General features: G+C 40.6%; 1 long non-coding RNA gene across 1 annotated transcript; it reads left to right on the top strand.

Annotated features, from left to right (window-relative positions):
• Window positions 1-8,235: 8,235 nt before the first annotated feature.
• On the top strand, window positions 8,236-10,146 carry LOC117444927 (uncharacterized). The gene is made up of 3 exons (XR_004551899.2): window positions 8,236-9,451; window positions 9,578-9,640; window positions 9,743-10,146. It is a non-coding gene; the product is annotated as an uncharacterized lncRNA (long non-coding RNA).
• Window positions 10,147-27,684: the final 17,538 nt, after the last annotated feature.

Below are 27,684 nucleotides of genomic sequence, written 5' to 3'. Positions count from 1 at the left end.
AAATAATTACTTATGGGTTGAAATCAAATTAACATTAACATTAGAACTAAAGTCAGTTAAAATTGGACATGCACGGATCAGTAATCAATACACCATTTTCCCAGCTCTGTGATGAAAAGGATAACAAGCAGGGATGCAAACTTGTCACCTTTTGGCGAAATTCGCCGTTTTGAATCCAAAATAGGTCGTTTATGTGATTCATGTAGATCTGCAATAAAAATAGTATTGGGGTATGGGGGGGGTCTGGGAACCGGAGTAATCTGCAGCCGCGAGCTGTTATGTGCCATCATGACACGCATGGTGTTCTTTTTTTATATTATAATGAATGCTCGAGTCTTCCTGCCCGTTGGCTCTGCTTTTGGATGTATAATAAGGCTCTGCTTTTCCGCTAAGATTGTCTAGCTTCAGCAGCTATATTACCTACGGATGCGTTCGTTAATATTAACTGTGTGGTCCGGAGTGACTGTGGCACAGACCGGACTGCTGGTGAACAGCTGTTAGAACGGGGCGTTCAGGTGTTCAGAGCAGAGCTCCCTGTCGGAGCGGCAGAGCGTGATGTGCACTGAAAAATGTTTCTGACTAACGTTAGCTTCAGTACTCAGATCTTGTTCTTGAGTAAAAGTAGAAGTACCAGAGTGTAGGAATACTATGTTACAGTAAAAGTACTGCATTCAAAATGTTACTCAAGTAAAAGTATAAAAGTATTCTCATCAAAATATAGTGGAAATAGCGACAGTAAAGGTAGTCGTTGTGCAGATTGGTCCATTTCAGAATAATATATATGATGTGTTTTATAATGATGGATCATGAGAGTGTTCTCAAAGCTGGTAAAGGTGCAGCTAGTTCGAATGACTTTGTATACTGCAGGGTAGCTTGTGGATTTACTCCAGGTGGAACTAAAGTGTGATTTAACACTTGATTATATTTCACATCATTCATCCAGATCTGTAAAGTAACTAAAAGGTATTAAATACATGTAGTGAAGTAGAAGTACACCATGTACCTCTGAACTGTAGTGGAGTAGAAGAACAAAGTAGCAAAGTATTTAAATTAGTGCTGTCAAAATTATCGCGTTAACGGCGGTAATTAATTTTTTGAATTAATTGCGTTAAAATATTTAACGCATTTAACGCATGTGCAGAATGGCCCGCCCCATAGTGCCACCAGTGGCAGCGCCAGGGTATGGCTGGGGTAGGCTACACCCATACCAAGAAATGGCTTAGCCCCACCATGAAAAATGATGTTAAAGTAAGCAAAATAAAGTCTGCCAACTCGCGCGGAGTAAATTGCACAGACAGCAGTTAGTAAGATTGATTTCAGTAGCCACGGTTTTGAAAACTTTTGTCACGTAGTGATCGTCTTCTCAATAGAACATCTTTGATAACGGCGTGGTGTTGTTGCAGGAAGTCCCGACGGAGAATACTCTTGCTGTAGTACAGGGCAGAGCCATATAATAGTAATAATATGGCTCTGGTACAGGGGTGCACATAACTGGTACGCAGGGTATGTGCGTAATCTGAAATGCGTACCGTCACTTGTGTCACAAAGCGCATTTGCGTACCGACGTACTTGTGAAGCTTTTCCAGAAGGCGGTTAGATCACCGGACGACAGAGTCGGTCTCCGTGTGCACAGACAGGGCTGCTGTTAACGTCGGTCTGTACAACGGAACTGTGCCAAAACTATGCCAACCGGCTGCGGAGGGAGACTCCCCCCATCACTGGAGAACTGCGCTAAAACAGCTGATCACAACGTTCACACTCTGTGGTTACGAAGTACTCCACGAGCCCCCCCCCCCCCCCTCTGTCGACTTTCCTGAAGTACTCCCCCGTTGATAGAAATCAACACGTAATGAATTAAGACCCCACGGTTTGATGATTGATAGGTGTGTGGGTTGTCTTTCATTTTGACATGCAGAAAAGTGTTCTAATAAACATAGATACTGTGTTAAATGGATATATCCGCCTGCTTTCATTTATCTTTCCATTCCCACAACAATATACATAAATAAATGGCATATTTTGGACATAGTTCGAATGGTGATTAATCATGATTAATTAATTTTTAAGCTGTGATTAATCTGATTAAATGTTTTAATCGTTTGACAGCCCTAATTTAAATACTTAAATAAAGTACAAGTATCTCAAAATGGTGCCCAAGTATAGTACTTGTTGAGTTTATGAACTTAGTTACTTAACATCAGTGGCTATACAGATAGAAAGACTAAGCCTTGCAGAGGCATGGAAATATATTTTCAAAATGCTCAATAGTGCTGCCAAAATTATAAACTGACTGCTACACAATTAAAATAATGCTTTTATATATATTTCTATTAGATGTGACTCTTTAGCGTTTATGTTATTATTAACTGTGAGATTGCAACATTATACTCCTTTAAAAATTGCTCAATTTATTTAAACACATTTATTATGTACACAATAAAAACCTCAACAAATATATTGATCCTGGCTTAACCAGCGACCTTTACTCTATTGTTCATAAGCTCAGTAGTTTAACAACTATTACAATTGTAGTAATGTCTGATGGATCATGAGAGTGTTCTCAAAGCTGGTAAAGGTGCAGCTAGTTCGAATGACTTTGTATACTGCAGGGTAGCTTGTGGATTTACTCCAGGTGGAACTAAAGTGTGATTTAACACTTGATTATATTTCACATCATTCATCCAGATCTGTAAAGTAACTAAAAGGTATTAAATACATGTAGTGAAGTAGAAGTACACCATGTACCTCTGAACTGTAGTGGAGTAGAAGAACAAAGTAGCAAAGTATTTAAATTAGTGCTGTCAAAATTATCGCGTTAACGGCGGTAATTAATTTTTTGAATTAATTGCGTTAAAATATTTAACGCATTTAACGCATGTGCAGAATGGCCCGCCCCATAGTGCCACCAGTGGCAGCGCCAGGGTATGGCTGGGGTAGGCTACACCCATACCAAGAAATGGCTTAGCCCCACCATGAAAAATGATGTTAAAGTAAGCAAAATAAAGTCTGCCAACTCGCGCGGAGTAAATTGCACAGACAGCAGTTAGTAAGATTGATTTCAGTAGCCACGGTTTTGAAAACTTTTGTCACGTAGTGATCGTCTTCTCAATAGAACATCTTTGATAACGGCGTGGTGTTGTTGCAGGAAGTCCCGACGGAGAATACTCTTGCTGTAGTACAGGGCAGAGCCATATAATAGTAATAATATGGCTCTGGTACAGGGGTGCACATAACTGGTACGCAGGGTATGTGCGTAATCTGTAATCTGAAATGCGTACCGTCACTTGTGTCACAAAGCGCATTTGCGTACCGACGTACTTGTGAAGCTTTTCCAGAAGGCGGTTAGATCACCGGACGACAGAGTCGGTCTCCGTGTGCACAGACAGGGCTGCTGTTAACGTCGGTCTGTACAACGGAACTGTGCCAAAACTATGCCAACCGGCTGCGGAGGGAGACTCCCCCCATCACTGGAGAACTGCGCTAAAACAGCTGATCACAACGTTCACACTCTGTGGTTACGAAGTACTCCACGAGCCCCCCCCCCCCCCCCTCTGTCGACTTTCCTGAAGTACTCCCCCGTTGATAGAAATCAACACGTAATGAATTAAGACCCCACGGTTTGATGATTGATAGGTGTGTGGGTTGTCTTTCATTTTGACATGCAGAAAAGTGTTCTAATAAACATAGATACTGTGTTAAATGGATATATCCGCCTGCTTTCATTTATCTTTCCATTCCCACAACAATATACATAAATAAATGGCATATTTTGGACATAGTTCGAATGGTGATTAATCATGATTAATTAATTTTTAAGCTGTGATTAATCTGATTAAATGTTTTAATCGTTTGACAGCCCTAATTTAAATACTTAAATAAAGTACAAGTATCTCAAAATGGTGCCCAAGTATAGTACTTGTTGAGTTTATGAACTTAGTTACTTAACATCAGTGGCTATACAGATAGAAAGACTAAGCCTTGCAGAGGCATGGAAATATATTTTCAAAATGCTCAATAGTGCTGCCAAAATTATAAACTGACTGCTACACAATTAAAATAATGCTTTTATATATATTTCTATTAGATGTGACTCTTTAGCGTTTATGTTATTATTAACTGTGAGATTGCAACATTATACTCCTTTAAAAATTGCTCAATTTATTTAAACACATTTATTATGTACACAATAAAAACCTCAACAAATATATTGATCCTGGCTTAACCAGCGACCTTTACTCTATTGTTCATAAGCTCAGTAGTTTAACAACTATTACAATTGTAGTAATGTCTGTAGACCAATTGTACTAGAAATAATTTGAAACAGTTTAATAAAGAATGTTAAACTATATTTAAAACTGTAATTGAACTACAACTTATATCAATTATCTGATTCCAGTGGCCAGTTGGAACAGACAATCAACAAAGTTTTCATTTTGCAGCAACAGCGCAAAAGGTTTCAATCCCAATGAGTATCATGTCTGAGTCTAGTTCTGTCTTATCTGCTTTGTTTCGGAATGTGTTCAATACATTACGTTTTTTTGTATTCATTATTACCATACAATACATAGAATAAGAATAAATGAAACAAATAATACAACATTGACCTATTTGAGCAGACCGATTTTTTTGCAACCCCGATTTCCTCAGGCCAGTATTTATGACCAGCAGTGATGCCTCTGAGGGTCCCGGGAGTAAGACAGTTGCAGGACATAAAAACACACTTTTGCTATTTATTTTCCTTTTGCAGCACATTTATACTACAATGTATAATTTTGCTTTACATCTTTACATTATTTATTTTTCTCAAGTCATTTACTTTTGGTGAGATAACTAAAGTTTAGTTCATTTTACCTTGGCTATGGACTGATTCATTATTAGTTGTTACAAAGCATACACAAGACGGCGGGTAGGCAAACCAATATAGAAACAATTAGACAAACAAACATGAACTCGTAATAAACACCAGCGTGACAGCAAAGTTCATTCAGCTCAATTTAGTCCGAATTAGGAGGTTTTCAGAGGGGGTAGGGAATTATAGAAATGGAGCACCTTCTCGCGCATCCACCCTTGTACAAGTGCTAAGATCGTGCCTGAAGACCTTCCAAAAGCGATAACTAGCTTATCCTCTTGCGTCACCACTAGTTAGTGGCGCTATGATCCCCCGACCAGGAGAACATAGACTTTTTTTCTCTCTACCCTTTCTCTCCAAAAACAGCCCAGTTAACTGTAGTCCTACACGACCAGCCTATACACCCACCATCGAGTTCATAACAACGGTGCAACACAGCTTCTGTTCCACACCTGCTTGCCACTGCCCACCTGTGATCAATTAGCCTATAATTTTTATGTATGCACCCCGGACCGTCACCAGCTGAATCCAGCAACGTAGGCAACACTCCTAAGCAACGTAGGAAATGTTCCTCCAGCAGAGTAGAGAGCTGTGGTGCATCGGGTGATGCACGCACCTCGCGCTGCCCCGGTCTTACCAGCAATGCAGAAGACTGTCACAAACAACGAGTGCTTTTAGACCATCCCGTTTTTAATAGGGATGGCGGTGGTGTGAGTTAAGATATAGACAGAAACTGTGACTTTCTTCCTCTCAGCTGCACGGCTGCAGCCACCCAGACAGGGGGAATGTTTACACACACACACACACACACATGGCTGCTGCTGGAGCCGTGCCGCTCACAGAGGCGATAGGGGGAATATCTCTGGCTGCTTATTTTTAACTGCTGTGTTTGGCCGCTGAAAACCCCCAGAATTCAGCGATTCGTTCAATACAAATCTTTACATTGCTTTCATACAGACGCTCCACTTTACTGATGTATTTCTTTAAGGTTACTCTGAACATAAGCTGTGCATGCTTGTATGGTAATTTCGTCCCAAGCAGCATGCACAAAGGCAATCAGCCAAATGTTCATCAACCAAAAATGAAACACAACCGCTCAGTTTCACAGGTAATTTTAGGATACCGTCAATCACAGATTCTGGTAAGGCAATGTCCAAATATGGATTTGAAATTACACTTACCAGTCTCTGAAGATGTATTGGTATCCTGCCGACAACGCCAATTTGTAAGGGAAACTTTTGTAGCAATGGAGAGTCAGGACTCAGAGAGACACGGGACGAGCAGGAGTTCTGATGTCAAACACTGGCGTTTATTACCAGCATCGGCCGGAGAAATTCACATCACAAGTCACACAGTCAAAGGTTCTGACTGCTCCGGTGGGTTGCCATGTCAATTCTGAATCTCTTCTCATCTTGGCAGACCTTTAATTAGCTTCACTCAGAGTCAACCCCCATATTGGGGAAATCATCTGTGAACACCTGGGGGGCACTGAATCACATTATCTGACTCTATGGCTCCTATGACCGAGAGTTGACCGGTCATAAAACTGGTAAGGTCAGCCACAGCTGACCGTTCCCATTCCTTAAGACAGATAACAGACTTCGGCTTGGTCGTAAAACGTCAACAGGCCGAAAGGTTAAATATCTTAGGAGTAAGGAGAATTATTCTTTGACACTTAGGAGTAAAGACAAAATGAATCCCTCACACAAGTGAAATGAACTAAATTGCTGAATTGCTTTTAATTCACTGGCAAGAGCGACAAGTGAGGAGGAGCAAACATTTAATAACGAGGGAGAGATTGAACAAAGAGAAAGAGTAGAGGACGGAGAGAGAAATGGAAGAGAGGCTGCAGGTTATGGAAAGGAGAGAGACATGGAAATGGAGACTGAGGGAAATAGCACAGGAGACACAAGGGGACAAGAGAGACCAAATACCAATACTAGAGTAGACCAGGCCGGAAGAGAAGTGGCAGGAATAGATGAGAGAGAGATGATAACGGTCAAAGAGAGACAATTCTATATGAATTTGATCCAGCCAAGTATAAAAATAAAGCACTAACTGATGAAGAAAAGTACTGCCTTCTCAAAAAGAAGTGGTTCAAACATGAACATAATTACCCCAAAACAAGTTTGGTGAAAAGCAATTAGTGGGAGGAGAAATATCCTTGGCTAAGATATTCTGTTTCAGAAGATTCCACCTATTCTTCAATTTGTATGTCATTTAGTAAAAAACAAACACAATCTTCATAAATGACGGATTTCGAGACTGGAAAAATGCCATTGGAGAGAAGCGGGGCATCATTTCTAACCACAGTTGTAGTCCAGCACACCTACATGCCTCGGAGCTGGCTGAAAATGTTCTGTCAGTAGCCCAAGGGCAACAGAAAAGCATTCATTCTGTTCTGAGTGATGCATGTGCAGAGAAGGTTGGAATGAATCGCAAAGCTCTACTTTCCATTATTGATGTTGTCATTAATCTGTCAAAGAGGAACATAGCACTGCGCGGGTAACTGGACAGGAGAAGGTGAAGATGGCAACTTTAATCATTTCCTCACCTGGAAGTCTGCATTTGATCCCACACTGAAACATCACCTTGAGACAGCATCAAAAAATGCCAAATACATTTGTCCAGGGATTCAGAATGAATTAATTATATGTTGTGAATCTGAGATTCGGGAGGACATAGTAAAAGAAATTCAAAAAGCCAGGTTTTTCACAGTCCTTTCAGATGAATCAATGGATGTGAGCGGGATAGAACAGCTGTCTATCTGCATTCGCTACATTAACCATGTTAATGGAGCCGAAATATGTGAGGAGTTCTTGGGTTTCTGTCCTCTTGTCAAACAAGATGCTGCTTCAATTACAGAAGCAATTCTCTCTCAGTTGGAGAAGTGGGGTCTCGAGATTGACTATCTCAGGGGACAGGGTTATGATGGCGCCAGCGCAATGAGTGGGCATGTGAGTGGAGTACAGCAACGCATGAAAGAGCTTCAACCCCGGGCCCCTTTTCACACATTGTCGAAGCCATGCACTCAATCTTGTGGTAGTCCATGGATGTTCTGACATCCCCCTTATTAGGAACACCATGGCTACCATTGAGAATATAGCAGTTTTTTCTCAGCATCTGCTGTCAGAAAACACAAGAAGAACCAAAAGGAAGCATGGAAACACTCAAGTGTCAAAAGGGAAACAGGAGGTATATCACTCATGTCGGACACACGCTGGGGCTCCAGAGGGAAGACGGTGGGTTGCTTTCCTGGATCACTTCAAATCAGCCCACTCTGCACTCACAGATTTGGAATTAAGAACATCATCAAACTCAAACAAGGCTAGCAACCTACAACATAGTATGGAGTCCTTTGACACAATTGTCACAACTAACAAAATTCTAGGCTACATCCAACCGTTGACTAAAGAGTTACAGATATAAACCTAATATTGACCTTGACCGCATACAAATACTGTTCTACCCTTTTATTGACCATGTGACAAGCCAACTGAACACCAGGTTTGTGGAAAACTCTGAGCCAGCCATGCTTGCTACACACCTAATTCTGTCAGCTTTGTCCAGACTCACAAAAGACAAGCAAGAAATGATGGTGTCATGGTACAGAGAAGACCTACCTCAGCCATTGACCAGGAGATTCACAGATGGAAGGTAAAGAACCAACCTCCAACACTCCTGGTATTGACGGCAAAAGACACATTGAATATGATAAATGTTCAATACTACCCCAACATCCACTGTATCCTCTCCATCTACCTCACACTTCCAGTTTTGGCATTTGATAGAAAATAGCGTGATAATGCTTAAAAATGTGGCACTTCAAGAAATCTTAATTGAACCCAAAACATGATGCCACTGCCCTCACCATGAGAAAATTAACGCAGACACACGCAAAACACAAAAACACACACAAACAAACACATGTACACAGCAACATACAATATTGATTTAAATAGTTTCTTAAATAATTGTGTTTACTTGAACAATGGAATTAAACATTGGAAAATTAATGTTGACAATGTTTTGTGATCATTTTAGCCTCGGTATTTACGAAATCCTAGATACGGCCCTGGGAACGGTGGTGTGATGAGGAGGTGTCGGCGCTTTACCTGGGACTTCGGGTGGCAGTATACGCCATGAAGTTGTTTGCGGCCTGCCAGTAAACCCAAAGCAGAAGAAGAAGTGACATCAGCGGCTTCATTTGTGTAATCCTCCCTCGGGGACTTATTCCGGTGTGAACGCGATCTACTAGATAGTTCCGGAACTAAAGAGTTCCGGGGAACTAAGTTCCGGGAACTATTCCTGGGAAAAGTACTTGGTGTGAAAGTGCCTATTAAGTCCAAAATGAAGTTCCTGTTATACAGGAATGGGGACAACGGTAAAAGCTTGACGGGTCTGACAGAAGACTAAAAGCTGAGATGTAGTCTGTCTGTGAAAGCTGGGGTGATGAAATATTAAGGCATTCATCAGTGACAATCAAAGGGCTTCTGCAAGGAAAACATTTTTTTGTTAGGTGGGGTCGAAATCAACATTTAAAGATTAACTGATACTGGTTAGCAATTTGACACTAGGTATACCTACTGCCTTGAAGCTCAGGTAACACTTTTACAACTATAATTGTATATTTTTATTTCTTTTAGTAGTTATTTTATAATTGATAGTTCAGCATAAATACACTTATTTGCTTTCTTGGAAGAGATAATAAGATGTATACCCCTCTAGTATCCATCAATCAACTATGGAGCTGTATCCAATGAGCTTAGCACCACAACTAGCAGGATGGAGGTGAGGCTTGGTGCAACAATTAAATAATTGCAGAAGCTCAATAATTAACAAAAAATATTGTGATTGTTTAGTGCAGGGTAACTATTTCCCCCTGTTATTAAGGCCCTGACACACCAAGCAGTCACCAGAGGACTCGCCGACGCCGGCTATTGAGTCGCCGTGTTCTCCTGCGTCTTGGCCATGTGTCGCACGTGAACACACCGCAAAGACTTCAGTGCGTGAGTGGCAATAACTCTCCTTACCAGCAGGAGGTGGTAGTGTGTATTCGTCATTCAAAAGAGGCAACAACCGGAAGACAGAGAAGACGAACAGACCGTGATATTTTCACTCTCGTCCATCGAAAACATGTTTCGTGCGGCACTGGAGCTAGATTTGGGTTCTGCCCGCTCTGTATTAATGTCATGCGGATTTTCCTGTCATGTTGACAGGCTATCATCGTTGATAAAAGCTCATTCTAATGGTGTGTTATGTGTGTATGAAGGTACGAAATAAAGTTTTGCATTGCCTATCCTGCTATTTGTGTTCTTTCAATCACACAGCGATAAGAAACAATAACAGTGTGCTTACATAACTGTCAGTTGCAGCCCTAGCATTAGTATTGGTTATAGTAACAGCTACAACATTAAAATACATTAAACATTAAACATTAAAATACTTCTAGGCAGATTGAGGAGGATAATGGGAGAATGAACAGAGGGGCAGAAACACCCATCTGAATAACTTTATTTGTATAGCACCTTTCATACAGGGGATTGCAGTTCAAAGTGCTTTACATCAGTAAGAAATAAGATATAAAATCAGTGTAAAACAAGCAGCAAGAGCAAAGCATAAAGTGGGATAAAATAATGCAGATAAAAAATACATACATAATGAATGATGAAATGAGCACATAAAGTGGAGACATACTATAATTATATTGATGTACTTGAGACTAATCCTGCAACTGTATAGTTCTGCTCCACAACAGTTCGAGAATGAAGAAACCATCACGTATGAAAGGCTACATGTGAATAGAGGGGCGAAAAACGGCTTGCACATTTACATTTCAATCTTGAACAATGAACATCGGTAGACAGTATCTCATTTAGTATCATCAGCCTGCACTTCGCCGGAGGCAGGGTCGGCTCTAGAACAAATCAAATGGGGGGGAAATCATTTACCAAGGGGGGGCACACACTGCCGTCAACAACCAACACACAAACACCAACGCAACTTCAATTTCGAAAAACATGCTGTAAAGTCTGTTGTCTTTCACGCACATTGCAGGGGTGTAGTGCTATTTTCTAACGCACCTATGACCTGTGCATACATGCACGGTTGTGGCACGACCACCAAAACAGAAACATATGGACATAGGCCACCATATAAAAAGTGTGAAAATGTATTTAGTATCCTATCCATGTGAACATGTTTTAGGTGGGGGTGGACCTAAACTCCTCTAGGAGGGTCTGGGGGCATGCTCCCCCGGGAAGATTATTTTTAAAATATTGATGTTAAATGCATCAATCTGGTGCACTTTGAGAGCAAAATGAAGAGATCTATGGATAGCCTACATCTCTCAGCATCCATATGAAACAGAACTGTACATAGATTTACTTTTTCTTTATGGATATTTTACTAATCACTCCCCTTTTAAACTGTATTCTTGTGTTACTGTCCTATAGTATTTCATACCCGTTTTTTTATTTATTCTCTTATTTTTTTAATAACTATAGACTAATGATCATATACATGTGTTCCTCGCAAATACTTGTTTACATAAATGGTGACCAAACCGTTTGAGACCCATGAAATAACTTACACTAAAGTGAACTATCTAAACACTGAGAGAGTCCTTACCTCACTGAGCTGAGGTTATACGATCCTCTCAGTCTGACAGGAGAGGACTCTCCTCCACCTTGGTGTAGAAACAGCTCTTTATATCCGTTAGCATAGCTAGCTAACCAGATGCTAACAACAACATTCCACGTTACCGCTCGTGCACTCACAAAATGCGATCGTGCCACACACACACAGAGCCGAGCTTGAATGAAACACAGAGACCCAGAAGTAGGCTACTTGTACTGTACTGTATGTCATATTATTTGTGATGGCTTTACTGTATAATCAGTGTAACAGATGAACAGATTGCCACAGGCTTTCATCTAAACACACAGCCACGTAATGGTAACAAAACAAAAGTCGGGGGGTCATTGGTCAAGCAACACACCAATCAGAGAGCAGCAGTAGCACACCTCAGGCTGTGTTTTATATTTGTATTCTTTATTTCTGATGTATTTCACACAAAAAACCTTTAGTGGAAACGTTTTCACTTATATGATTAAAAAAAAGAAAAAAAGTGGCAAGGCTTGCCCACCCTGCGTTGGGGGGGGCACAGTGACTCATTTGGGGGGGCATGGCCCGCGAATGACCCCCCATGACGCCGACCCTGGCCGGAGGCCTTCGAGTGCTGAGTGTGCTTGGCCTCTCTCCGAGCGGTGCCGGTGTGTTGCAGATGGTGGATTCTGCCAGGGGAGTGCAGGGCTCAGTATCAAAGTGGAAGGACTCCTCGGTGGTGCTGGTCGAGGTTTCACTGCTGGTGCCACCGGGGGTTGATTCTGCAGATATCTTCCTTACATTTTTTTAAATAAATTGACAGTTAGTTGGATTTAATACCATGGCTTCTTAAAACTGTTTACTAAGCATTCATAACAAAACAATACCCTGAAATGTGTGTGCCATTAGTTTGGGGTGTGGTCAAGTGTGAGAGGTACATTGTAGACACATTGTGATGCTCTATTCAGATGCTAAAGACATACTTCTAGAAGATTCAGAACACTACAAAATATAATCAAAACATATTTTATCATGTATTATTATAGGTTAAAGGTCACATGTCATGGCCATTTCCACTGATCATAATTCCATTGTTGTGGTCTACTAGAATAGATTTATACTGTGCAATTTTCCAAACTCACATTGGTTTCGCATACAGCATCTCTGTAAAGTATGTGTATTCACTCTCTCCAATAAACGGCTCGTTGTCGCTCTTGCCCCCCCCCCTCCATGTGAGCCCAGTGTGCTCCGATTGGTCGGGACCAGTCGGGACGTTGTGAATCGCGCTAAGCTCCGTGAAGGTGTGATTTCCTTGTTTAGCGATACACAGAGAAACACAGCCAAACTCACCCTGAGCACACACAAAGTCACAGCCGAAGTAAAAACAATAAGTGTGGCTTGATATTGAGTAAGAAAAAGGTTGATAAACGCTGTGAGAATGGGTCTGCAGAGAGAATTTCCCCGCGATCCCAACTGTCTGTTATCAGCCTGCAGCCAGGGAGGAGAAATCAGCAGAGCTGCATGCACTGAGTGTGTGAGGAAGTCCGTGGATTGGTCAATTTGGACCAATCAGCGGGGGCTTAACGTAACGGCTCCACGGACGTAACGTAACGGCTCCACGGATTGGTCCATTTCGTTCCGGGGACGACATGACATCATGATGTACCCGGAAGAATCAAATGGACAGTGACGTATCTCCAACGAGGCGTTTTGGGGAGGTATTTTCTGTTTTAGAGTTTTACTCCCTACATGGTGTACTTTGAGGGTTTTGACTCTGCAGACCGTTTACATGCATAAAACCTTCATAACACACAAGGGGACGGGCAATAACCGGAAAAGCATGAGATAAGCGCTATTGATCCCATGGTGAATTTCATAAGCTACCCAGCAGTATATCATGTAATTTCAATTAGCTCCTCCTTTACCAGCTGCAACATTAAGGTGATGAGCACATCAATAATTATAATACAATAATATATATATATTATTCTGTTATTATATATATTATTTTTTATCTATTCGTGTAATATTATATTTTATTATAATGTTATGTTCATTGTGAAGCACTTTGGCAAACCCTCTGTTTTTTAAACTGTGCTATATCAATAAAGTGGATTGGATGTTATTGTTATATTTTAACACTGTAACCACCAAATGAATGAAAATAATGTTTTTGTAAATGAAAGAAGCAAGAAACACTTATTTGTACTCAACAAATAAAATAGTTACCGTGATGGTGAGGTTCGATAGTACTCTCCCTTCCTTCTTGTGTAGGGCTCTAAAAACGGCAGCCTGGTTATGATCCACTGCTGTCTGCCAGTCCTTTGTGCTCCACAACTACCCGAAGGGGCAAGTTTCCTGTACCGGGTGTACTGGGTTCGCATAGAATCCCAATTCTTCCTCAGCTCTTTCTCTGAAGCACACAAATAAATGATGTAAGCATTGTGGCTAGTTAGCATGTCCAATTCATATCTATATGCAGTGCCAAACTGCACAGTTAGCAACAGCTAGCAACAAGATAACAACAAAACACAAGTTTGAAATAACAAATTACATTTCACGTTAACGTCACTGTATGCTGGAAAACAATAAAAAGCCAACAGTATCTGCTAAAGAGCTCAATTGATGAAAAAGATAATCTTACCCGAGAAACCAAGTTGCGTTTCAATCTCTCGCCAGAGTCCGGTTTTCACTACTCGGTTCGAGTACCTTTTCTCTGTGATGTCGTACAGAGCTGGCCTCTCCTGGATCAAGGTGATGAGCAGGTCTTCGGTTCCGTCATTCCAGATCGCCATGATGAGATGAAGATGAATAGTCGTCTGTGTGTGCCTTCTTAAATCGTTTGTTTACGTCCCTCACTTCCGTTTCGCTTCTCATGCCAATCAGAGTGATTGCTTGGTCCGACTGCCTGACCCGATGCATGGCCGATTCAACATGTTGAATCGGCCATGCATCGGGTCAGGCAGTCCAAATAAGGCGTGTCACGGCCTATACAGTCTATGGTCATGGCTTCGTCTTCCGACTAACGAAACGGCTGAAATCGGCCTGGTGTGTCAGGGCCTTTACATGTCTTTGTGCTAAGCTAACAGGCTACTAGCTGAAGCTTAATATTTAGCATAGGCCTACAGACAGAGTGGTTCCAATCTCCTCATGTAACTCTAAATAACAGTGGTGTAACGGGCCCCGATGAAGACTGCTCAAGACAAAGACACCAGCTCAGATGAGGACAAGGAGCAACCTTGGGAGAGTGATGATGAACTCCCCTCAGCACAATGTCCAACTGCTGAACGTTCACACAAGAGGAAGTCAGATGACTCTATGAGATCACCAATGATTTTAGAAGCAATGTATTTATATTGGTAGTATGTTTCGGGCCTGCACCAAATAATAACAAATTAGAAGGAAAAAAAGATTACAAAAAATACAGATTTCAGTTTTCTGAGGCTCTGAGCCCCATTTATTTTCCTTGCGGACGGCAAAAAAACTCCGACATTATACTATTTAAAATAAAAGGGTTAGGCTTAGGGTAAGATATTGAGTAAGAAAATGTTTTTATGAACCACACAGCTTCCGGTCTTCCAAGACCCGACTGGACAAAAAGATGTGATGCAGGCACGAAACATTCTACAAATAGAAATACATTGCTTTTAAAATCGTTCTGTGTGACACGAAAAAAATTCGGAAATCGTGTTGTTGAACACGAATCAATAGATTAAATTAATTTCGTGACTATAACACGAAATGCCGTGAGACTGGGCTGTGACTTGATAGTGTCCTGCTGTTGATTTGTATCCACTGAATCTTCATTTATGTGAATGACTGTATCAGGGTTGCCAACTCTCACGCATCTGGCGTGTGACACACGCTTTCACCCTCAATCTCACGCTCTCACGCTGCCCAAACTATTCTCACGCCAAAAACAAGAATACCGAAGACTAGAAACAGTTTTGAAAACTTTTGTCAGGTAGTGATCGTCTTCTCAATAGAACATCTTTGATAATGCCTTCTGGCCAATCAGAATCAAGATAACGGCGTGGTGTTGTTGCAGGAAGTCCCGACGGAGAATACTTTTGCTGTAGTACCGCCGCCTGCCGTGTTGATAGAAATCAACACGTAATGAAATAAGACCCCACGGTTTGATGATTGATAGGTGTGTGGGCTGTCTTTCATTTTGACACACAGAACAATGGGGCTATCAACCCTTATCCACAATGTAAAGTAATTAACACAGCCTCTCCTCTTGTCTCTGTGAGGAGCAGCAGGTTCAGCTTTCAGAACAAAGTAACAAAAAACTAAAATGGCATTCATTTGTTTAAATATGTCGTGTAGTAATAGATGTATTTATTTTTCTTCTCAAGAGAGTACCAGAATGTGTATTTTATGTTAGTATCTCAAAAAATCTCCTGGGGGAGAATCCCCCCAGACTCCCCTGCAGGGGTTGGGCTTTCAGCATGTCAACTCTTTCACCTGTGGGGAAATTGCAGGATTGGCTCCAGGTCGCCCTTTTTATTTACTAGAAGACAAATGTGCCTTTTTATTTCATACAGTTCAATTTGGATTGAGACAGGGAAATAATCTTAACCTCACGTGTGGCGTTTCACTGTCAAGGGGGAGCGTGTATGTAATTACATTGCAAATACTGACTTCACCCCACCACTGTATGGGTTAGCCCTACCATAGATTACCCAACAAAAATACTCTCTGGCAACTGCCGACCCGTATTGCGCAAGCGCAGATCTAAGATCCAGTAGAAATGATAAAAAAGTAAAAGTCTGCTGCTTATTGTTCTACTAGGCCAAAATAGAGTGTGTTAATTAATATGTTTGGCAGTTTGGAGTAAGTCTGTAGATTTGTTGGTGTGTGTGTTTCATGTATAGGCATCTCACGATAATTAATTTTGTTGGATACATTTTCCAGGAAATTATTGCGATAAACAATAATATTGTCGGCACCGTTGTATGACCATTTTAGACCCCTGACATAATGATAATATATAATAATAATTTAAGTACATCCTTTCGAACTGCTAGTCACATCCTCATGTAAATGGAAATGTATGGAGTTCATTTTTATTTATCGTACGATAAGTCAATTAATTGCTTATCGCGACAGGCACACAATAAAACAGTGGAAACAAACATGTGTTTGACTTTCATTAGTGAATGAAACTGTGTGCCCTTTATAGTCTGTGTCCAATTTTGTGTATTTGTATATATTGTATATATATATCCTATATATATGCTAAGGTCCCGCCGCTGACACGATAGCAGTCATTTAGTGCGCATATGTGTAATTAAACCCATGATATCAAAATCTCACTCCAGCCAGGTACCCAAAGTTGGCAACCCTGCTGTATTATCAATAAACACAATGTGCCTGTTGCCTCTTGATAATGATGTTTAAACCTTAATGAATATATATGTTGAGATGGCTGTGTTTGAACAAAAAAAACATTATTTTTAATATAATAATTCTGACTTCACAAAAAAATGAATCAAAGTTTTAATTTCATGATGAGGGAGTAACGCGCATAGTCATTTTTGCCGACGCATGTGTGATGATGTAAGGTATGTAGCACTGTGTATAGACATTCAATTAACAACATTAGGGCTCCGCTCCCACACATAGCAGCCTTATGAAGATTCCACTTTTTCTGTAGAAACGTTAGCGAAAACAAATTACGTATGATGGTGCCAGAGCAAGCGGCAAACTCTGGGGAAGAGCCGGGACGCCAATACGGAAGTGCCACACACTGCAGTTCATATATTGGCCGATAGGCGATGGCTGCAGAAAGGAGCAATTTCCATAGACCCCCATGTTAAAATGCCCAACTTTACATGTTTCTACCCCTGGCTCCATACATTTTTATTATCGATATAGTTAGATTCCACCTTCATGATTATGGATCTGTGAGTGAATTGTTTTCTAACACAACCCTTTTATTTATATTAGGTCTTCACGTTTTTGCATAAATTAGGGCGTGGTCACATTGAGTGACGACACCGTCAAGTAACTGCTGTTGCTAGCTTCTTGTCTCTCTGCTAGCTGCTCCGTGAAGCTACAGGGACTCTGCCTGCTCAGCTCATCCAGGAAACACAACTTTAAGCCGGCCGTGGTTGTTTGTTCTTCATGCTTATATATCGGACTATTGTGACTCGCTCTGCGGTTAAAACAGACGGTGCATGAATGTGGTTTTTTCGGTAAGTGAAATTCGAGTACTTATTTATGTGTTAATGATTTTAATCAGCTACGTATGAATGTTAAGGCTTGGGTTAGCGTGTCGCGAGTGGTAGCTACATCGGTGCTAACGATGCTAACAAACGGCTTCTGTTTGAGGTTGATAAAATAAGGTCATCCTTGTAACGTAGAGAGATATTTTATTAGCCTATGTAGGTAGGAACTGTATGCATCGCTAAGGTTAATTTAAATTGGCTATGCTCAAGTACTTTTTCGTGACTGTTTAGTAGAAGTGGATGACTTTGTATTACCTCAACATCACAAGTCCTGAAGCACCAAGTAATTTACACTTTGAGATACCCCTAGTTCAGGATTTAGTGGATTTTATTAACAGAACACAATAACATGTATAACTATAACTTCATCAGTCTATGATCACCTGAAACCTTGTTGTTTTTTTTGTTAGCTTAAGTCGTTCATATCTTCATAGGGGGAGGTCCTCTTGCATGGAGTTCACCACTGTATGTTTCTTGGCTATGTTCCTACAGTAGCCCAGAATGGACAAACCAAAATCTGGTTTTACAGAGGGCCTTTGAGATTTTAGTTACCCGAAGGACACCAAAGTTCTCTGACACCCATAGTAAGTGAGGGTTGCAATCTGAAACCTCACTTTGAGATGCCACTAATACCACACAATACTTCTTTAACTCACATTTCCATAGCATTCTTGCACTGATGTCTGCTGCAACAATGTTTTTGAATCATCTAATCATGAAGTTAAAGTAAAAAAAAAAGTACTTTAAAATGAATTCATTCTGTTCTGTGATCTGTAGGTCGGTGTGTACCTAAACGGAAAAAGCAGCAGTCCGGATAACATGGGCACATACTTCTACCTGACCTCCGGCCCCAACGACCACAAACTCAAGTGGCCGTGTCCATGGCAACAGGCAACTATGGCCCTTATGGACCAACAGTCTGACATCAGACAGCAAATGAACATGCACAGAATGGTCACCACCGAGCCAGACAAGATGTCCTCTGATGGTAAGAGAAGGATGGAAACTCCTTACACAGTGAGTTGTTTCTTTGTCAGAGAATGACAGTGGGTCTGTTTCTCCCAGGCACTGAGTTCTACTGGGACGATCCCCGGAAGGTGGGCTCGAAGGTGATAGCGTCCGATGGCAGCCATTACTATCGAGGCCCAGGCACCGGAACAAGTTCATTCATCACCCACAGTAGACGCAAGAGCAGGAACTTCATCAAAGGAGACGATGCCTACTTCCTATTCAGTCTGGAAGTATGGAGTCAGATGACCCCAGTATATAACATTATGGCGGTAGGGTGTGGTTATGGAGCTGTCTGGTGGCGGAGATACCTGAATGACTCGGTCGGTGATCAGACAGCTGGATTGAATCAGGTGATCAGTTAGACAATCACACCATGATGGTAACCTGGTTCTTGCATGGATGTATAAATATAACTGGATACAGTGTCATCTTTAAAAAATGTGCTCAGTGCTGCATAAATCCAAACATTTACTGACTGTAGGTACAAAAAGGACCTGGATTATCCAGGGACTCGAGCTCATAGAGCATGTGCATTTACGTTTTCCGAAAAAACCCTGCCTCGGATCCTGGCCCAAGCAAATAAATGGAGAAAGAAAATAACTCTGGATTTGGCTTTGAGTGCATTTTAAAGCTTTTACCCTAAATATTTTAATAAGGGCTATAAAAGTGTTCATACTGGGTAATTGATCTACCAGAACTCTTTGTATCAATATAATCAATAGGGAGAAGTATTTTGGGCCTATATGCAGTCACAAACTCAAACGTAAGTGTGGTATCAACTTTTGCCCACAATGGAACATTTGCATCAATGGCCAGCGCACTTCCAGGGGTCTTGGGTTATCGTCTCTTGCAACAGGCTGGGTCCTGATGGGAGGGAAGTGTTCGGCATGGCAGTCTCTTTGTTTTAGGTTTTTTTTGTTGGGTAAGGCAAGATTTTGGAATACAAACCTGATTGTTTTTGTCAAATCCTCTTGTCCTTTCATCGTGTTCCTGTTGAGGAGCTACTGTGAGAATCCCTGCTTACACTGCAGTTAAAACTGATTATGATTGAAGGAGAAGAGGATTTGACAAAGACAAACCGGGTTTCTTCCCAAAAACTAGCCTTTGGACTCAATGTAAAAACTCAAACACAACACTCCCCAAGTCCAGATGTTACTCCTCCAAATACGTCCCTCCTCTCAGGAATCAGCCTCCAGAAGGAGACGAGAACCAAGCTCCCATCATGCTTTTATCGCCTGACTGATCACCTGATTCTGCCAGCTGTCTCATCTCCAGCCGAGTCACTCCTGTCTCTCCACAAGCAGCAATAACCGCACCCCATGCCAATAACAAACATCTGTACTGTCCACCTAAGATCTCTGAAACACCATGGTTGTTGTCTCCTTGTCCTCAGATATATCGGACCTGCTGGTGTCACAGCCTCTTCCCCGCTCTGCAGTCCATGCTGACCCCAGGCTGGTGAAGGCTGCAGACCCAGGTGCTCCTGAGGGGCCCGCTAAGCACACGCTGGTGGCAGCGGTGGCAGGGTGCGTGGCAGCAGCCATGATGGTGGTTTCCATGGCGATCGTAGGGAGAGCCTGGAGGAGGAGACAGCAGGAGAGCGACGGGGTGGTGATCATCCAGGACATGCGTGGATTCATAGGAGTGAGTGTAAGTAAACGTGAGAGTCAGCAGTATTTCACATCATGGTGATTTAGGTTAGCATTCATTTGTGCATCTGAAGCAAACGTATGCCTTTAGTTTGTGTTTGAATATCTGCACTAAATGTGTCTCTATTGTATTACAGGAGCACCCAACCAAAGATTTACCATCTCCTTTCACATCTCCATGATGTCCCGATCAAAGGAGAGCATCAGCATTTAACAGAAAAAGAGAGAATTCATTATTAAATTATCTTAGATTGTTATTTAGACATTCAACTAATGTTCATGTATGATTTGAATAAGTATGTTAGAAATAAAACCTCCAAGAGCATGCATGTTCACTTGTTCCAATCATTCATTCATTCATCAAGTCAAAAAGTGAGTGTTTCAGTACAGTGCTTACTTTTTAAGTAGGCATGTCACAATTATCCTGTAGGCAATTATGAGATTCCTGATAATCATTCAAATATGATTAAAACTGTCAATGACACTTAAACATACTGGAGTGACTTGACCTTACATTTGTTAAGACACTCACATTTGTTTCACTCCTAACATGATAACTGACGCCTTTTTTCAGTTATTGTCAAAATACTACAAATATCCTGATAATAAAAAAATGTGAAGAAAATGTTTTAAAAAAACAAAAACGTTTGCATACCTTATTGGGTGCCGAGTTAATTAGTGTGGTGGGGTTAGACAGAGGTCCCGTTAATACAATATGTTCATCTATCCTGGCTAGCCCTGCATTCAGTTAGGGCTAGCTGAGTGCATTATCAGTAGTGGAATAGCCACATCTAAATGGCTTTCCTGAAGGGATTGAAGTCTGAAATGGTAGCATGCAACCCCGAAGAGCATCGTTGAACAACCAAAGGGTCACACAGAGAACACATGTACTATATGAGACCCGTTTCATTATTCTGTCTGTCTGTCAATCAGTCACTTTTTGAGCCACAAACAGCAGACAAACATCAGTTCAGGTCAATCATCATTTTTATTATGAGGTTTTCAAATATAACAGCACAAGTGTCATGATTCACTCTCCATTGGAAGGCTGTAAAACACGGATTAACTCGCACAGTTGTACACGTTATATGTTTCCTGCATACAGAGATCTTCTCACATTGTCCGTCCCTTCGTCAGACATTTTGAAACAGAAATTATATAATCATTTGCTTATATTCCATTTGACCTGTCGGACATTTGATGGCGACAGTAACGTTGCAAAATCAAATAATTTTGGTTTTGGTTGCCTGACTGATTTGGTATGTATAGGCGTGTGCAGCTCAACAGATAGTTTCATTTAATGTTCTCAGTTATTCCGCTTGGGGCTTATCGGACCCATCTTTAGGAAAATGCCAATGTTGAAGCATGACAAAGCTGCACTTATTCATATGTTTACATTAGCGATGGATCAGAGTATATTGAGGAGAGGGTTATTGGTAGAGCCAAACCCACACAGAGTTATAACCCAATTTTGCATGCTCAATTTTACAGAGCTTTTTAGTCGGTTTAGTTTTCTTTGCTAAATGCATGCAACGTCTATCAATAAATGCAGCTTTATATCAGAGTCGGTCATTTGGTATTGATAGAAAATCACAGCTTGTTCATTCCACCAGTAAACACTTTTTATATGCATCACATTCATCACGCTTCAAAATGGAATTGAAATTGAATGCGTAATCACTGCTGTGGTCTGATTGGTCAAGCTGCATAGCTCAAGGCCCCGCCCACCTCGTTCTTCAGACCAGATGTGAAGAAGCCACCAAAAACACACGTGTAAACAGTGCAACCTTAATATTTCAACGTCAGTTAACGTTAAGCATATTAACCTTACGAGTTTGTTCATGTTAGCTTTAGCCTGCATTACCTTCATAAACTAAGATTAGCTGAAATCATAACAATAAGCTTATTGCAGTTTTTATCGTTGTGCTAAAGTTGACATTAGTTTGCTAATGACCTGAGCATAGCTAGCTTACGTTAGTGAAATCATTACAATACGCATGTTGCCGTTTATATTATCATTGTGCTAATGTTAGTTTGCTTACAACACTAGCTAGCTTATTTTAGCCGACATCATCATAATACACTTTTTGCTTCTTGCTTCTTTTTCCTGTTGTGCTAATGTTTCAATCAGTTTGCTAACATCAATAGCATAGCTAGATAGCGTAAGCAAACTTATAAGGCTAGTACAAGTTATTTGTTGTTTAATGTATTTAATATTTAATATTAATGTTACCTGACTTCATAAGTAATAGTTCTATAGACTTGAGGTTGTATTGATATCCTTTGGTTACAGGTGAGGGTTGTGCTGCGTGGATGTGATATATATTAAACAAACACTCAGAATGCTACTCTATTTATAAATGATAAGTGTGAGAAAACCAAACATTGCTCATTCTAATACAGTGGAATTTAAACGTTATGTATTAATAGGGAAGCATGTTTAATCTTATCACACATGATTTCCCACCATGGGTCCTAGCGTTGAAGGTGGGCCTGGAGCTCTGCAGCGGGACGCTTTCGGACTGCAATTATTACAATTTGAGCAGAGTGTGTTGAACAGAATGAAGCAGTTGATAAATTGTCTTAATATTTGATCCTTTCATCTTTTGTGCGGTTAAGAACTGTACGATTAGCCTTAAATAATGTGTGCTTTATTCAGAGGAATGGACACACACACACACACACACACACACACACACACACACACACACACACACACACACACACACACACACACACACACACACACACACACACACACACACACACACACACACACACACACACACACACACACACACACACACACACACACACACACACACACACTATTTATCTCAGACAGATGTACCATGCTTACAGGTAGACAGCTCTGGAAACCTATTAACGCTGCCCCCAAAAATGATATTAACATTAACTGCTACTTCATTTTCTACACGTGCACACACAGAGACGCAAGCTGTCCACGTTAGAGACACATTGGTAGACCCAAATGTGTAAAGAGAAGGAAGTGTTTGCAAAGTACTACAACACTCTTGGATGCCAGGATGCTGACAAAAAATGCATGGGCTGAATCATGTGCCAGGTGGTGCCTCACTACAGACTATTATCAATCAGCTGGAGTGTAATATCAACAAAGTTTAACATAATATCATATACACTAACAATAAAATCAAGACAATACTGTGCTTCTTTCTTACTCATGTTGATGTGGTTGATTATGGTGAGCAAGTAAATATGTTGCATTAGTGCTCAACCGTTAACTGATAAGTCAATCAACAGAAAGTGAGTGCAATCTATCCAGAGTAGCAGCTGCATTCACATGATACCCGATTTGCTCTTTACTCAACGCGAAGTTGGGTGCAGAGCATTGCGGTGAAGCCAGCCAGTTAGCTTGTGCAGCTACATACAGCTGTCATCTGATTGTTTGCGAGTCGAAAAGGTCAGTGGCAATCAAGGTCAAAGTGGAAATGATGTTAATAACTTCTACCAGTGCGCAGCACCGAGGGTAGCGCGCCCCCCCTAATCAGGCTCTCTCCATCGGGAACCGACACATCGTAGCAGAGCTGTTTCACCGCTTTGTGAATGTAGAAACAAAACACTGCACCCTCTACGGCAAGAGTGATTGAACACATGTTACGGTTATATAAGAGCACACAACCATAAAATCATAAAAGTAACAATCATTGTGTAAACAAACTAGAAAGAAAAGCTTGACTGAAGTGAGCTACAGGATACAGCAAACAGTGTTTTTCTCACATTCTCATTTTTTAGACTATTCATTTTTTTTTTTTTTACTTAATTGAGAAATAACCGACTTTTGGCAAACGCAGTCCTGATTATTAAGCATTCTTATTTTTCCATAAAGGCAGGGCGGTCACGTTATTCACTTTTTTTATTTACTTGTTTGTGAAGCGCTTAGAGCACCAGGAAAAGCGCTATATAAATAAAATGTGTTATTATTAGTATTATAATTCTGAGTCTGTGAGCATTGGGAAACCTGCAGTGCCTTTTAGTATGTGAACTACTTACATCCAAAGGAATTGCACAACTTAAACTAACATTAATGCACACCAAACATAGGTGTTCCATTAAAAGAATCAGTAGCATTGTCCAGTATGTGATAGAAGACGACAAATAAACAAATTAATCATTTATAAACTGGTCATGTTGCAGTGCATTTAACTATGGCAGTGTGGCTCTAACAGCAGATTCCTGCCAATGGCAACGGAATAAAGTCATCTGCTGTCTTTTAACTGTCATCTCTTAACTTTTCCTTTGTGATTTTGTTTTTATTAGCCGTTTGTAACTTAGTGGTCATGTCCCAAAAAGGGATTTATGCCAACTATAAAACTATATTAAGTATATGAGACAGCCCACTTAGGCCACCTGGGAAACCAACAGACGACCACAACGTCCCAGGTTCCATTGCAGCCTTGGGCCATTTGTGGCATGTGGTACCCCTCCTCGTCTCCCCACTCGTCTGTTTCTACACTGTCAAAGACGGGCAAACATCAGGTTGTGACAGAAACTCACTCTTACTTGGATTCTACGACTGGTATGGCCATTTTTCAAATAGTTTAAAAAACAAGCGATTATTTCATGAATATTGCGCATACATTTTCCCATGCATTATTCAACACAAGCAGAAAGAAGGTTCTCTTGACAACGTCCAATCCTTCCAAAGGCCCATGCTTGTAATTTGATAACGTACAGTAAACCTGTGCTGATTTTGTTCTGTCAAATTCAGTGACGCTCTCTAGTGGAAACTTTGAAATTCACATTACAGGCACATTAATTAACATTTCGTTGAAAAATATATATTTGTTGTAGTACTACGACAGACAGAACTACAACTACCGTAGTCGTTTTATGTTTTGAAACGTTTATGAACTTGGACATACTTTCTTTGAGTGAAAGGAACACATTATTAAGTGAAATATAGGTCTCACAGAGAGATGGATTTGTATTGTTTTATGTTACGGAGTCAGTTTCGAGACTTCATGAATGTGTTACTGTCACAATTGCTTAGCATTTGAGCTAAATGGAACTACATTATGTGAAACCATAATATAGCATCAGAGACAGCACAGAGCGACTATTTCCTCTACCTGTGTCACTTGGGTTTCAACACATTTGCAGTGGACTAACAGCAGGTGAACGAGAGCACACATTATAACTGATTGTTTTCCCAGAGTCAACGTAAATATAGGGCGCATTTTTCACAAGCCACGTATATTCAGAGCATGCTGACACTTAGGTGGCGTTTTTATGCATGCCAAATTAGATGAAATTAAACTTAGTTTGAGACAAACTGATTTTTTTATCTCAGCAACACTGAGCGTTTATCATCAGTGAAACGGTGTCAACATTTTAAGCTAACTGACTCTCGCTAACACCCTAGCTAACTAATATTCGTAATTCTAAATAGTTTGTTTGAAAGGTAAATATCAAAATAAAATAAATATATATTAGACCACATCTATTTAGGAGACAGGAAGTGTACATGTCATACCATTGGCGCTAAATATAATGCACTATCTTTAGTTATAGAACCTCTTTAATAGCATTTGTATAATTTAGCTAATACCATCGGTTTAGCATTCACAGTAGGTAATACTAGCATTAGCAATATACCGTCGCTGTCAATTGTAGTGGCATTGACCACAGTTCAATTACATAGTCTGACTTTAACAAGAATACAGTGAAAAAGATCAACAGCTTTATAAGGAAGCATAGAAAGATGGTGCCCCATCTTGTTGTCTCAGTCAGATGGAAGCGTGTGGCGCAGTGGATAGAGCCTTGGTGTTGGGATCAGGGGGTCACAGGTTCAAATCCCTGGGCAAGACACTTCACCCCAAATTGCTCCTGTGGGGGTTGTCCACAGTATTGAGTATGTAAGTCGCTTTGGATAAAAGCGTCTAACAAGTGACATGTAATGTTACTGAGTTGAACTTTGTGTATGGGAAGGGAATGATTTTCTACAGGCATCTGCTTAGGCTCTGGCTACTCAAGAAATGAAAGCATTGTTAGCGTGTGTTCACATCAAACGCTAAGACGTGTGTTTGTGCCTGTGAAGGACATCCTTGGTTGCAGTGTGGGCACCTTTCATCAATAATAAAAATAGCCAGTTGGTTTATATAAACCAAACTTTTGATCTGTCTATCACAATAGATTGTAGCAAACTAGATTGATACAGCCATATGAAGTAAGGTAAGGAAAATATTATCTTCTTGTTTAGTGTGAACATAGCATTATAGCAGCATTTTGGTTATTTGGCTAGCTTGAATGTCACAGGGCACTTGTGTATATATATAAATCAGTGTAACAAAATGTGGGATTAATGGGTACTGCAGACCCACTGTTATCACAAAGTGGAAGCAAGGGAATCAAAACCCAAGATAAAATACTAATTTCTGGTTCTACAAAAAAAGAAGTAACATTCCACTCCAAAAAAGTCCAAGCTTGCCGACTCTTGTTCCCATTACTAAAACGGTCTCACTACCCTGGTATAACAAATATAATGTGACACAATTATATGACTTTGTTTCTAACAATAACACTTTCTTTCAACAAGGATATTTGTCACATTATTTACTCAAAAACCTCTATACTTTTTTGCGTGACTAGCCACAATTCTTGAAACTAACAGAAGTAGGAAACACCTCTATGTGACTCTTCGGTAAAACGTATGATCACAGGGCTTGCAGTGCATCATCAGTCCACTAGTCCTTGCACAAAGTCGAGATAGAAAGTCTGTTTATTATAACCACTGCAGAATATGCATAGTTCTACACAACCCTTAAAGCTACTACGTGTATCTTTGAAATTGTCCAACTTTGGCGAAACACTAACTCCTCCAATTTCCACCAGGGCACGACCTAAGCCATTAGCAAACATCTGAAAGATGCTACACATGTTACACACAGTAGCTTTAAACTACTCCTTACATGTACTGGCTACCGTGTTTTTCTAGACTATAATTAACTAGACCATGAGTAGGAGGTCCTAGGAACAAATGAAAGTGTATTTTGTTTAAGTTATTTATAATTTATACTGCAGAGGCCTTATTCAACTTGCTTTTGGTACCAAGTGCTTTTGTCTATTTGCTGCAGTACATTATATTGTACCCCATCAGTGTACAATGGAAGGCCTGACAATGGACTAAATGAAAAGACAAAATTGCAGTCACGATCGACGACCGCTGTTTTTTTTTTTTAAAAGCCAGGTGATCGCAGGATGTCCCGTGTCGCAAATTGTGATGTCACTATGTTACTGAAGTAAACAAAAGAGTCCAATGGAGGCGTTTCAGGGGGGGAAACGCATTATAGGGCCT

The sequence above is a fragment of the Pseudochaenichthys georgianus genome, chromosome 4, assembly GCF_902827115.2.
Source record: "Pseudochaenichthys georgianus chromosome 4, fPseGeo1.2, whole genome shotgun sequence".
NCBI classification, from domain to species: domain Eukaryota; kingdom Metazoa; phylum Chordata; class Actinopteri; order Perciformes; family Channichthyidae; genus Pseudochaenichthys; species Pseudochaenichthys georgianus.
Note: the sequence above shows the minus strand (reverse complement) of the source record. Positions and strands in the feature narration are given on the sequence as shown.